This window comes from Camelus bactrianus, chromosome 3 (genome assembly GCF_048773025.1).
Source record: "Camelus bactrianus isolate YW-2024 breed Bactrian camel chromosome 3, ASM4877302v1, whole genome shotgun sequence".
Lineage (NCBI taxonomy): Eukaryota > Metazoa > Chordata > Mammalia > Artiodactyla > Camelidae > Camelus > Camelus bactrianus.
Genome location: NC_133541.1, coordinates 119,111,289 through 119,124,768, shown reverse-complemented (window position 1 = coordinate 119,124,768; position 13,480 = coordinate 119,111,289). Strand labels below are relative to the sequence as shown.

Here is a 13,480-nt window from a genome sequence, read left to right as displayed (position 1 = left end):
TTACAGCTATCCACAGTGCCCTGATCCCTTCCTTGCACCAGAGGGAAGACTTCCTCACCCTTATTAGGAAGGAAAAAGGCCTTGGAGTAGGGGGGGGACCAGAGATTATGATATTTAAAGGAAGGAAATCCTTCCATAAAAGAGGCCCAAGAAGGACTCCATTTACCCTGATGACTGGGAATTCCTGAGGCCCTTTACATTGCCTAAGTTGGGATAAAGAATCTTCTTCATGAAAAATACACTGGCTAATGATATGTTACCTTCTTAAAACAATGTTTAATTACTTAGAACTAAGAATGAATATATTCTTTCAAATGTTCCTACAGTCAGAATTACAGGCATACCTCACTTTATTGCACTTTGCTTTACTGCGTTTCACAGATACTGCGATTTTTACTAATTGAAGGTTTGGGGCAACTTTGCATCAAGCAAGTCTATTGGCCTCACATTTCCAACAACATTTACTCACTTCCTGCCTCTGTTGCACATTTTTCAAATTTTTTCACTGTTATTACATGTGTTTGGTGATCTGTGATCAGTGATCTTTGATGTAACTACTAGGACTCACTGAGAGCTCAGATGATGGTTAGCATTTTTTTCTTTTTTTTTTTTTTTTTGCAGTAAAGCATTTCGTAATTAAGGTATATACATTGCTTTTTTAGACTTAATGCTATGGCACACTTAACAGACTACAATTTAGTGTAAACATAACTTTTACAGCACTGGGAAACCAAAAATCTGTGTGACTCACTTTATTGTGATATTTGCCTTATTGCAGTGGTCTGGAACCAAATCCACAACATCTCTGAGGTCTGCTTGAACACAGGATTAAACTGTATGTATTGTTCTGTCTGTAGTTTTTCACACAGAAATATACCTTATAAATCTTCCCTTCTGAGCACTGTAAGTCTGCTCTTCTTCTACTAGTCTTCTACCTTATTCTCTTTACTGCTGCACACTATTATATAATAGTGGCTGTATCAGAAAGGAGCATAGTTTATTTCCCTAACCATGTTACCTTCTATGTTTAAATGGCTTCTAATTTTTTGCCATTACAAATAATACTGCGTTGATTGATGCTTCTCTGTACACATGAGGGAAGAATCCCCTTGGAAAGAAACGTAGAAGTGGAAGTGATGGTTCAAAGTATATCGACATTTTCTCTGTTGATATATACTTCCAAATTGACCTCCAAAAGACTACTGCATTTTATGCTCCTTCAACATTGAAAGCAACACAATTTTTTTTTTAATTTCCAATCTAATGGGTAAAACATGATCTATCATCATTACTTTGATCTTTGTACTTTATTTACTGCTTAAGCACATTTTCACATGTAAATTGTTCACTTTATTTAGACTGTTTATATTTTTGCCTGTCTTTCTACTTTTTTATTTCTCTTATTTATTTGTATGGGCTCTTTATATATTGTGAATTTTAATCTTTACCTACTAGTTAGCTTGCAAATATTTCACCCTAGACTGTTGCTCACATTTTATATATTTCACTGTATTAAAGCTTAAAATGTTTAATGTACCATTAAAAAAAAAACTTTATCCTATATGGTTTCTGGGTTTTATATCTTCCTTAAAAGAGGTATTACCCACCTAAAAATTACAAAAAAAAAAAAGTTTTGCTATTCTTCTAATACTTCACAGATTTTTCTCTAGATTTAGTTCTTTAATCCATATGAAGCATGTATTTATATTTACAGTGAGACTGAAATTTTCTTTTCTTCTCATTATCCTGACATTATCAAGTAGGTCCTCAGTTGCCCATAACTTGAAGTGTTTTCTTTGTTGTAAATACTAAATTCCTATGTAAATATACATGGATGTATTTATAGACTCTTTGTTCCACGGATTCATTTCTCTATTCTTGTGTTAAGAACACACTGTTCTAATTACTGTCATTTTAAAGTATCTTTTGACATAAAACAGGATAAATCTCCTATCACTGTTAACCCTTTTTCAATGAATTTTTTTTGATCTGTGCATTTTCTAGCCTATATAAACTTGCAGATCAGCTTGTGAAGTTCCATTAAATATCCCCCTTGCAATTTTTCTTAGGATTGCATTGAATTAATGGATTATATGGCAAAGAACTGACACCTTCACAATTTTGAGTCTACTGCAAACCTGGTATGTGTCTGCATATTTATTTGTTTGGCTACAGTAGCGGAAACATTTGCCTCATTTGGAAAGCCTATTGGCTGTTTGTGATTGGCTATTCTTGGGCTTCCCATTCTTAATTCTGGCATGAAAGGCTTAGGTCTCACTTTGCTCACTTAGGCTCCTGGCACAGGAGCCACCTCAGTCTCATGGCTCCTTGTTTAATTAAGGTAGCAGTACTGTTCATCTCCACATGAAAAGCTTCAGGAAGAAATATTAATGAATAAGTTTAATAACCAAGACAAATGGATACATAGGTCAGAAAGTTTAAAAGAAAAGGAAAATGTTTAGAAAACCTTCTTGAATATATTTTCAACCACATTTCTAGTGTCTTCTACACAAAGTCACACGGGGGAAATTTTTTCACTACTGAAAGCCTGTGTTTTCCCTGTGGTCATATGCTTTTTCCTCACAAAGAATCAAAAATAAGCAACTGCCATGTTTCTTCCCCCAACCCACTTTTTCTCTGCATTTGTTGCCAGAAAGTTTAGCGTTAACTTGCTCGGTCAACCACAGTGACTTCAATATTCTGATTCTTCTCTCCCCACCTACTGAGGCAGAATTTGCTTTCTTTATGTTTTTAATTTGTATTGGCTATAAGCTGCTTGATCTCCTAAGAAGCAAGGCACAGAAAGAAGAGAAGAAAATATTTCTAAGTCATTGAGGACACCAGTTGGTATAAAACAGATTTGAAGGCGACCTTTCTTTTGAACTGCTGAGACCTCCAAGGACAAGGTCACTCAGCTCTACCTCTTTTCCCAAGGTTACTTCTGCCTTTTCAGCCAGTAGCTAAATTGTCATCAAGGCACAAATGAGAGACAGGTCCTGAATCCTTCCATCATGTAGGCAGTTTTTTCTGGAGTTGTTTTTTTGTTTGTTTGTTTTTCTTGAGTGTTTGAAAGGAAGAAAAAAGTGAGGAGGAACCTTCTGTCAAAGACCCAAAACAGTTTTAAAGTTGCGTGCTCAAGGCAAACAGCTTCTCTGTTCTGCTTATATGTTTTGGCCCCACAATTTTGAGTGACTCAGATGTCAAAAGACAATTCCGTTCTGGAGGAGGGGCCCCCACGGGTTGTTGCTCTAATTTAGCAGATCTTCAAACTGTGAGGCCCAGATGACACAAAATACCAAAAGAAGCTGGGATTTTAACCTAAACTACATGTTTACTTTTTTTTCAATTTCTCTGCTTTTCCTTCCCTGTCTCCACCCCCGCCATCCACACCCCACACCCTCCAACTAAGCTTTTCTATTGCAAATGACCTGGGACGGGATTTGAATAAAAGCCAAAGCTATTTCCTCTGCTCCTGGACCTGCAGATGACTGCACCCTAGTTTAGATACGCTGAACACTTATTACCAATTGTGAAATAAATAAGCTTATCTGATGCATGTAATTTGAGTAAAAGAAAATTGCAAAGTAATGGGTAAAAATAAAGAGGCTCATTGTGCCTCTGTGAAGGAAATTACCAGAAGAACAACTGACCTTTAGATTTTTATATGATTAAGCTTGAACAAGAGAACAATAACATAGGAATTTACACACTTCTTCCCCCATCCCTATGCCTCCATCCCCCTACCCCTCCCCAGCCAAAAGTGATCAGGACAACTTTTGCAACAGATTTTTGACCCTTGAATAATTCAGAACCTAGAGTCTACCAGAAACAGAGACAGAAATGATTCTTTGACTAGAAAAATTTCTAGAAGAGTCAACTGACAAAATTTCAACCCAAGTAGCTGAAAGAGAACTCTTCCATCAGATTTATCGAATGTCATTCATTGTTACTTAAAACAGACTCTTGCTTTTGGTTCTGAAGCTGGGTGAGAGTGCTTTTTCCTTTTTCACAACTGATGACATTAGAAATGGCATGAGAAGGGAGAATATCCTCCTTGTCATTTTCATAATCCATATTTAAACTCCCACCTTAATAAAGTCCCTTTTACCCCCCTCAGCATCTTTATTCTTTAATAGCATTTCAGCTGACTACAAAAGTAATGTATGTAGACACTGTAGATATTTTGGGAAACACTGAAAATCATAGGGAAGAACAATTTAAATCATGCACTTTTCCAGCACCCATCAATAACCACTATTAATATTTTAATGAGTCTTCTAGCCTGTACTTCTCAATGTACATAGTCATATTCTTCACAAAAGTGAGAACATGCCACTTTTGCTTTGTCATAAACAGTTAAAAATCCTCACCATCTTGGTTGCAATGAGATTTCATCCCATGATGTACCATAATTTTTTCAACCTACCTCCTCTTATTTGGGTTTTTCTTGGTGGCTCTTTAAAGCATGGAGTTCACCGCTAAAGATGTGAATGACATAAAATGTATCTTAACTCACCCCAAGTGACATTTCCATCTCTGAGACCAAGAATCCTCCTGGGGCACACACCTGATGGGAAAAATGGACAGGAAAACATTTTACACACTGTCTGGGGAGCTGGGTAAACTAGACAGTAGTGTCATTACTAAAATGTCAACAGCTCATTGGCTAAATATACTGGGAAAAAACCCACCAAAGAGAAAAAAATTATATATTCTCTATGAAAGTACTCTTTCTCCTTTTCTCTAAAAAAAACACAAAAAGTGCAAGGAAAGATCATTTGAACCTTTATATCCCTTTTTGATGCAATGAACTCCAACATCTGCATGTCCCCCTCGAAGGTCACCTCCACCATAAAACTCCTACCCCAGCCATTTCTCCATCCTGTTCTGCCTTCATTGGATCTGCTTCTGTTCATGGCAGCCATCAGTTTCTGTAGCATTAAGGTGACTTTAAACAACCCCACTTTACCTCTTGCCCATTTCCTTTCCACAAGGGTCTCTGTCTGATTCAACTTGGTAGCTCCACGCAGTAGGCACTCAATAAATACTTGTTGAATGATTCTTTCAAGGCACCTCAGTGAGGGTCCTGGGTGCTTCTTCTGCATTTAGATCTCTCACAGGCTGGAGGCCACAGTTTAACAAAGCCAGGGCAAGGTCAGGGGAGCCAGAGAAGGCAGCTTTCAAGTTGAGTAATGAAAAGCGATGTTAATTACCAACATGGGCCATTTAGAAGGAAGAAAAATGCTATCTCTTATTAATTTTGCTGAAATGGACACACTCTTGTCAGGGGCTAATGATTAACAAAGCCGACCTTTTCTGAAGACAGAGCAGGAAAATCTCAGAAAAGAACCTGGGGGCCACAGTGCAGAAATGAACTTCCTGCCCCCACATGTCTGTGTCAACCTGAGATAACATGCCTTACTTTTGTTTGGGCTTTTTGTTCCTGTATAAAATTAGACAGAAAGCCATCAATGAGAGGTTAAAAAGTTCATTTGTACCAAGATGTTCAGTACGGGCTTGCTTATAGGGACCCTCAGTCACAAACAGTCTCCTGCTAAGGACCCAGGAATCGAGTTTACATTTTAGTGGTGGAAGAGGGGGTCAGAAAAGAAATCAGCTTGTGGAAAGGGAATTCCTCCTCCTGTTAGTGGGAAATACTAATTTAATCAAGAAAGGGTTTGTGGACCTAGCACTGTCCCAGGGATTTTAGCATCCCAGGTAATCCTGGGTGGACACATTCATAAGTGCTTCTCAAATGCTCCCCTTGCTTTCAATATGCATGCTGGCTTTGGCAGTTGTGAACTTCAAGTGGACCTATTTAAGCTGATCAGAGGAAACAGGCTGACAGTGAGCTGATCAGAAACCTCTTAGAGGACCTACTTTAAAGAGGGAAAGGAGTTCTGAATTTTTCTCATCAGCTTTGTAGAGAGAGAGCGGGTAATGAAGAGAGGTCGGGGTGGGGGTCAGGGGAGGAAAGCGACCATTTTCAAACATGAAGGAAAACCACCTCCTCGCCAGACCTTTGCCAACCTTCCTGTTCTTGTCAAGCTCTGCTTTGAGGGAGTGTTTGAAGATAACAGGAAAGGAAATAATGAAATGATATGGCCAGGCTGAGAGAGACTTACAGAGACAAGTGAAAGCTGTTTCCTTGACCCGGGCTTATCTCCAGCCTGCCAAAAAGCACCATCTATCAGAGACCCATATAAAGGCTAGAGACCTTGGAGTGAAATCCTTCTTTTAACAATAAAACAATGATATCTGAATTTGTTTAGAAAACAGCATTACAGCTGTACTTGGCAGCCTTTTCCACAACACACAGAAAGTGTGCTTTGGTCTCCAGGAATGGAGAGGTGGGGAGGGGGGTGATTCCTTTCAAAAAGCTGAATGTTTATGAGGAGTGAGGACTTCCATTTGAGAAATGTTATAAACATATTAATGTTCAGGGGAAACATTTCAAAACCTCAGGGGCATGGAAGGGGGCAGAACAGGGGTTGCTGACAATGAGGTATGTGCAGAAAAAGATTCCACTACAAATTCTAAATAAATAAGTTGCCACTTTGCCATCCACAGAGCCTTTATCAGCAAAAAGTCCAGGTTAAGGATTTGCTTTCCAAACTGATAGCCTACAGTTGACCCAAAATCAAGCAGACAAGTGGGGGCTGGGGGAGACTGGGGCCCAATGGCAGAATCCTGAAAATCTGACCCTCTTTGAAATGCTCACAGAGCCTCTGGGCTGCGGCCTGTAAGGACAGAACAGCAGTTTAGATTCCAGACCTTAAACTGAAAATGAAGTTTACAAATTAGCTCTGAATAAATGTTATCCTTCCAGGGAAGAGCTGCAGCCCCAACTGAAGCCAAATTCAAAAAAGACACAATTCAGCTCCTCTGTACACAGAACCAAATGAAGCTGCCCTAAAACTGGCATATTTCTCTCACTCTATCAAAATAGCATGGTGATGTCATGCTTTTCATCGTCCCCCAAAACCAAACACCTATTCTTCCTGAAAACAGCTTGATATCTTCTAAGGGGAAAAAAGGAGAACTCAAAATATAAAGAAAAAAATTTTAAGTTTAAACCAGCAAGTAGTAAAAGTCAATCTTTTCTTTCCCGTTTACTCATCTCTCTGACTGTGTGTGCACGTGTGTTACAAAATCCCTCTGAAAATTGTACAAGAAGGAAAAACCGTCTCCAAAATAATTTATGTAGTCTTATTCTGAAGCTTTCTCATTTTTGTAAATTTCCCCTTTATTCTTCTCCAGTGAATGTACTGGAGTCGGGATTAACCAGGTTCTTGTCTTGGAGCCCTTTGAAAAATGCAAGTGCATTTGGCAGGAAGAGGAACAAAGAAATCCACTGAGTATCAGGGACCTGGGCCAATGGCTGTCCGTGCTGTTTGGGTCCATGGTGTCAGGACACCTGTAAGGCACTGGACTTGCTGGGGACCTGTTAAATCATTTAAGTAAGGCCCAGTCATCTGTTTCATTCAAGAGGAACTCAGGTGACCCGGGGATGCAGTCAGCATTGGGGACGCTGATCAGATGGTGTGAAGACCAGTTCCACAGAGCAAGCTCGCATGTCCCTCCCCCCACACCTAGAAGCTGCACCTCGTCCCAGCTCTTAGACACAGCAGAGGCCAGATATTCTGACAGGTTCACTGTTTCAGACCCCCCCCCTACTTAAAATAGCTTAGCATCCTCTCCCACTTCCTTTGTTTCTCATAAATTGCTATAGATTGTCTTTGATCTCAGAGGAGAGCTCCCTATAAAAAAAAAAGCAAAGTAACTGAGATGGAGAAAAACTTTACCCAAGAATCCAGTCCGATGGGTTAGAAGGACCCCTCCCAGAGATGAAAGATTTAGGTCAATGACCCTTGACTAGACACAAGCAGAGGGAAAGGAAGGGGGAATCACTTTGAAATGACACCCACAGCCCAACTTACCCTCTGGTTATGAAGACTGTTATTTGCCTGATGGTCAAGTTAGAGAAAACCCAAGTCAAAAAAGGTGATTTCTAATAATAAAAGATCTTAACTTTGTCAAGTCCTTCTACTTCTCCATTTTTATAACTAATTCCATAAACAACTATACACTTACACAAGATCTGTTAACTATGCAAATTTGAAGGCTGCTTCCATTTCCCAGCTTAAGAGAAACATAGGAAAATTTTCATAGGATTATGAAAATGACTTCTAAATACCAGTATGTTTTTGTTTTTTAATTTTCACTTTATCAAGTCAAATATCTGCCTGACATTTAAAAAGCTTTAAGTCTCTGGGCTACAATGGACCACAAGAGGGAGGCACATTTTCCAGTTTCTGTCTCTGGTCTGACCAACACCATCAGAGCCAATCTTAAAGACACTGCCACTGAGGAAGTTTCGTGACCTCCCCTCGCACACCACGTCTGTCTTCCTACCCTCACTGTTAGTGGATATGCAGACTGGATACTTAATCACATATTTAGACTTCTGTGAAATTAGCTTCTGTTTTTTCTCTTTCAAGTGAAGCAGCTCTACTTCTAAGCCCTCCCAGACATCTCGGGCTCCAGCCTCTTATCCCCACCCTGGTTCCCTCCAACACCCTCCAGGTCCTGCCAGGCTCCTCCAGAAGGGCTCTGAAGGGACCAGGTTTGGAGGAACAAGGGCAAACGGTGTCATGCAGACTACAAATGCCTTGACAAATCCAAGGTGGACAAATCCAAGGAAGGCAGGTTCCCTTGCTGCAAGCCCACCAGGGACACCTCAATGGAGGGGGCAGGTCCCGATCTGGGCTTCAAAGGGGAGGTCAGGATGGGGCAGAGGAGACACTGGCTTTGCATGAGAAGTGTTCCAGCTTTGCCACACAGCAACCCTAGCACAGAACTAATGTAGGGTGGAGCGGGAGTGTCACAGGGAGGAGTGAAACAATTAGAAGACTTTTCACTGGAGAGATGGGTCTGTCCTAAAGATAAAGCTGGAAGGAAAAGATGACCAAAAACCCAGTGAAGCCTGAATGCTAAGCTGAGGGCCCTGAAAATTGTCAGAAAGGCAATTGAGAGGCCACTCTTGGATTTTAAAGTGGAGAGTGACACTGAAGACGTGTGAGCTAACAGCCGTGTGTCTGAAGACGCTGATGGTGCACAGGGGTCAGTGAACACAGCAACCTGGGTTTGAGGCAAAGGGGCCTGCCACTGAGGTTTATTGATAAGCATGTTGCCCAAGACTGAGTCAAAAGTCTCACTGTCAAGCCAGATGAAGTCTGTCCACTGCCTTTAACCTAGCAGGCCAACCTAGGTCTCCAGGAAAAGAGGAAGTTCACCTGACTGGGTCTTGTTTGTAAAACCAGGTGAGTTGCAATCCACAGTATTCTATCTCGACTCTTAGAATATGTATGCATGAGGATCTGATGATCATTTCCCTCCTCTCGCTGCCAGGACCCGACAGAACTCCCTAAAAATATCAGAATAATGGAATGTTAGGACTCAACACAACATTAGGAAGTGGATATTTCCTGTTACACACCAGCATGTCATTTTGCTCTGAGGGTCACCACGTGCCCAGAACTGTGCTGGATTACAGTGGAAGCACTGCCCTACCAAAAATACCAGCTTAAAAACAAAAACCTCAACTACTTTATTTCACAGATGGACAAACTGGATGTAGAGACATTACATGACACATCCACCATTGTACAGATATGATGGAGACAGGTAAAATATGCAGGCAGATGGACATATACAAGGAGATTTCATTTTTATACATATAAAAGGGAAAGGCTGTATATTTATAACTTCCCTATATATTTGTGTGCATATGTATATATGTGTATATATGTGTGTGCATATAAATATATATGTGCATATATGCAAAAGGCTCTCTGGCAGCTGAGACTATCAAAGAGTTAATAAATATGCAACCTAATTTGGCATCCAGACAATGCAGATAAGGAAGCTTCCCTTTGATTCACTTACTTACAGAAAAAAAAATTAATGATCTTTATCACTGGGCTCCCTGAGCAGACACAGCCTGGGAGCTGAAAGGAGCAGACTCTTAAGGAGCACTCTCATTTATTAACACACCATGCTGTCCCCCAAGTACAAGGAACTACATACAAAGCATTCCACTCTCAAAATACACTTCCCCATCCCAGGATGTTTTCACTTAAAACAGGCAAGAATTGGTTGCATTCAGCACCAAGGGACAGCCTTGCTGAGCTGGGCCTTGTGTTTTTTTTCCAAGGTATAGCCTCCAAGCCTCTCCACTCACAGGATTCCTGAGGATTTGGCTTTATCTGGGGGCAAGGGACCAGGCCCTGACAATCTAACTCCCTTCCCCAGAATAATGAGAAGATTTGAAAAGCCACTTAGAAATAACTTGATCAACCAATTTTCCTCACCAGTGGGCCTTAGTGAAATTGCCTTAATTTCCCCCCGGGTCGGGGGGTGGTGTGTGGCTTATGGGGCTTCGGTGGCATCTGCATGGCAGGATGCTCTCGCAGAGGGCCTGCAGCTGACAGCTTAGGCACTGGCCCTGGAGGTCTTAGCAAAATGGTTAGTTATGTTTTAGCTACAAGTCAGACCGAACCTAGAGGTGAGAAGACAATCAACAAAGCCACAAAGCTGAGACTCCTGAAATGGGGAACAGCTGTCTCCGAAGGAAACTTTGGCTGCCCCTCTGTACCACGGGTGGCTGAGGATTAGGACAAGCAAGACAGAGACCCACAGAGATGGAAATACAGACTAAGTGCTGATCAGGCTACCTGGGAGGAGTGCAAATGTGGACTGAGAAAGAGTAAAGGAAGAAACAAAGAAGGAAGAAGGCAATTCTGGAGGAAAAAATGCTATCAAATTTAGTTACAAAGGAACCTCTCTTGCCGTGCAAAAGAATGATCTGGAATTTGGTGACAGTGATCTCTTAAAGATAATAATTCTAGCCATACTCTAAAGAAATTTGGTCAGGTATGAAAAAGGGTCTTTGGCAGAATGAGGCCAGCTGGAGGAGCATTCAGCTGAGATGCATGTGGTTTGGACAATTTGCAGCTGAAGTGAAAACTTAGGCTTTCAGGGTGTACTTAAGAGAGGTGTTGTTTTGTTTTGCTTTTTTTTAACCATCCCAAAATGAAGCTTAAAAGAGTAGAAAAACAATCACAAAAAAAAAGAGAGAGGAGGGTTTAGGGAGTAAATTGGGAGAAAGAATACGAGGGAAAACACAAGTGAGATACAAAATTTTCCCCAGGGAAGCCCTGATTTTCACTTTTAGTATTTAATAAATCTTTCTATATCAAAAGAGCTCTGAGTACAAAAAGTTTACAGAACCAGGAACAGCTCAAGAGATGCAGAAAGTCATCTCCAGCGTAGTCCTAGTCTTTGAAGACAGGTTACTTCATGGGCACACAGGATAAGGCCCCAGTTTAACCTCCAATCCCAGAGGCAAACTAGAAGCCTGAGCTGGTGACACCCTCAAAAAGTGGCAAACGTTTCAGAATTAGATGTGTTCATACACAGCCTTGACTGTTGCCTGTGATCTCCCAGGATGAGGGGGAACAGAATGCATCTGTCCTTTTGTGACAGAGGGTCACAGAAACAAGGAGCCAGGGGTGAGGAAGGAATGGAGGAAAATTATATGTTTGAAGGCAGAAGATGGAGAGACAGCAAAGATGAACATTAAAGAAAGAGGGGAGAAGAATACAGATCTAGAATTTCTAAATTACCCTTGGCTCAAAGGTCTGGTTTACCGCTGAAGCAGTATAATTATACAGCTGGCTTAAAACAGACCTAGGATCGAGTTACTAATTTCTTACTAGCAATAGCATCAAAACCCTTTCTGCTGGTAGCTGGTCTCTTGACAAAAACCGTGCCTCTCATACACGATGTGACCTATAGGGAGAACTGGTTTTAATCACGTGGATCTATAAAACGGTATGCAATTGTGGTCTCCCTTCTCAGATGTCAATCCGAGCAGAGAAGAAAGTGAGGGTTGCAACTGTCAAAGTAACTTGGGGTTGGGGGGTACATTTGACATAAATTCTCCCTTGTCTTGCAGATGCAGTATACAGGCTAAGTTTGTAGGAAAATTTGGTGGGAACCGTCTGGTGGATTTGAGAAAAATGACCAGAAACATTCCTGTTGTGCTTATGTTTTTGGACCAGATTCTGCTTGGCCTCAAAAAGGAAATTCTGGCCTGGTTACAGCCTTAAATGGGTGCTCAAATCCCCTGAACATTTATTGCAGAAATACTTTCATTCTTACCCCATTTTAGTTAGTAAGAACAGCAGGCATCGTAGGCACATAGGGCTTGACTCCCGTTTACCTTGGCAATTATATAGCCAGTGTTCAAAAGAAGACTTGTTTACTTCTAAGGTACAAAATTCCCATTTGTAAGAAATCTTTCTAGAATTATACATGGTAGGCATTTTTCTCCCTTTAACTATTGCTTGTGTTTCCTAGGAAAATGTCAAATTACAAATGTAGATTAAAAAAAAAAAAAGGTAGCCTTTCAGAATCAGGATCCCAAGTTCTTTCCCAATATAACTAACTCATCAGTCAATTATTCCTCAGGGTTAACAATCACTCCTTTTTAAATGCAAATCTCTGGTAGGAGGATTAAGTCATTGAGCCCCAGGAACTGGATGGAAGGGGGCTGGGGACAGTATGGGGGAGCCGGTGGAAAAGTGGTCTGTAGACAGCACAAGGGGTTTGGGGAGACCAGGAGAAGAGGCATGCAGGAAAGACAGACTTTCATTCCACTTTTCCTAGGCCTCAAGTGATGCTGAGTTTTCTGCCAGAAATTGCAAATCAGCTTGTCTCACCTTTTTATTAGTGAGACAACTGTAGTAGTATTTCTGATTCCTGGAACAGAGATCAGAAAACAAACAAAAAACCTCAGTGAGTGGTGGAGGCATTCCCATGAAATACTATATAAATCAATATTATCCATTTGCTTTTTTTCAACAGATATACACCCACCATGTACCAGGAAATATCCTAGTTGTCAATGAGAAAAAATGATTTTTACACCATGCCAATCATACTATAATGTACACTAGTATAAGCAAAGTGTACAAAAGAGATCATGGAGAGATCATAATTCATAATTATGAGTTGAGCTGGGCCATCAAGGTTTTGCTGAACTGATAAGCTGATTGTGGCAGAAAGTGTTGGCAGATCTGAAAATCCATGATCTGCTAGACTACATGTCCCAGCCTCCCTTGCACTTAAGGGTGGCCATGTGACTGAGTTCAAGCCAACTGAATGGGAGTGGAGGGCATGTGTACCATTTTCAATCCTGGCCATAAGCATCTCTTTCATGGACTCCCCAGTGTTCTTTTCTTCTTTTGTCAGGTAGGATGGAGATGATCCCCAGGGCTGTCTTGGAAGCTGTGTATCAAGGATGGCAGAGCCTCAGCCCTTCTAGGTTCTGAAGGACTGACAGATGGAAGGCTGCTTCCCCAACATGTTCAAACCTACAGTGCTGTAGCAAAAGTAAACTTCTGTTACATCTGAT

At 40.9% G+C, this 13,480-nt stretch overlaps 2 long non-coding RNA genes across 6 annotated transcripts in view; one reads left to right on the top strand and one right to left on the bottom strand.

Moving 5' to 3' along the window:
* Nucleotides 1-13,480, bottom strand: part of LOC141577127 (uncharacterized) — a 257,231-nt gene that overhangs the window by 235,412 nt on the left and 8,339 nt on the right. For all 5 annotated transcript variants that reach the window (XR_012505747.1, XR_012505745.1, XR_012505748.1 and 2 more), the window contains exon 2: nt 4,517-4,567. This is a non-coding gene — a long non-coding RNA (uncharacterized LOC141577127). The remainder of the gene's footprint in view (nt 1-4,516; nt 4,568-13,480) is intronic.
* Nucleotides 777-13,437, top strand: LOC141577128 (uncharacterized). Its single transcript, XR_012505750.1, has 3 exons — nt 777-835; nt 2,070-2,141; nt 13,318-13,437. It is a non-coding gene; the product is annotated as an uncharacterized LOC141577128 (long non-coding RNA).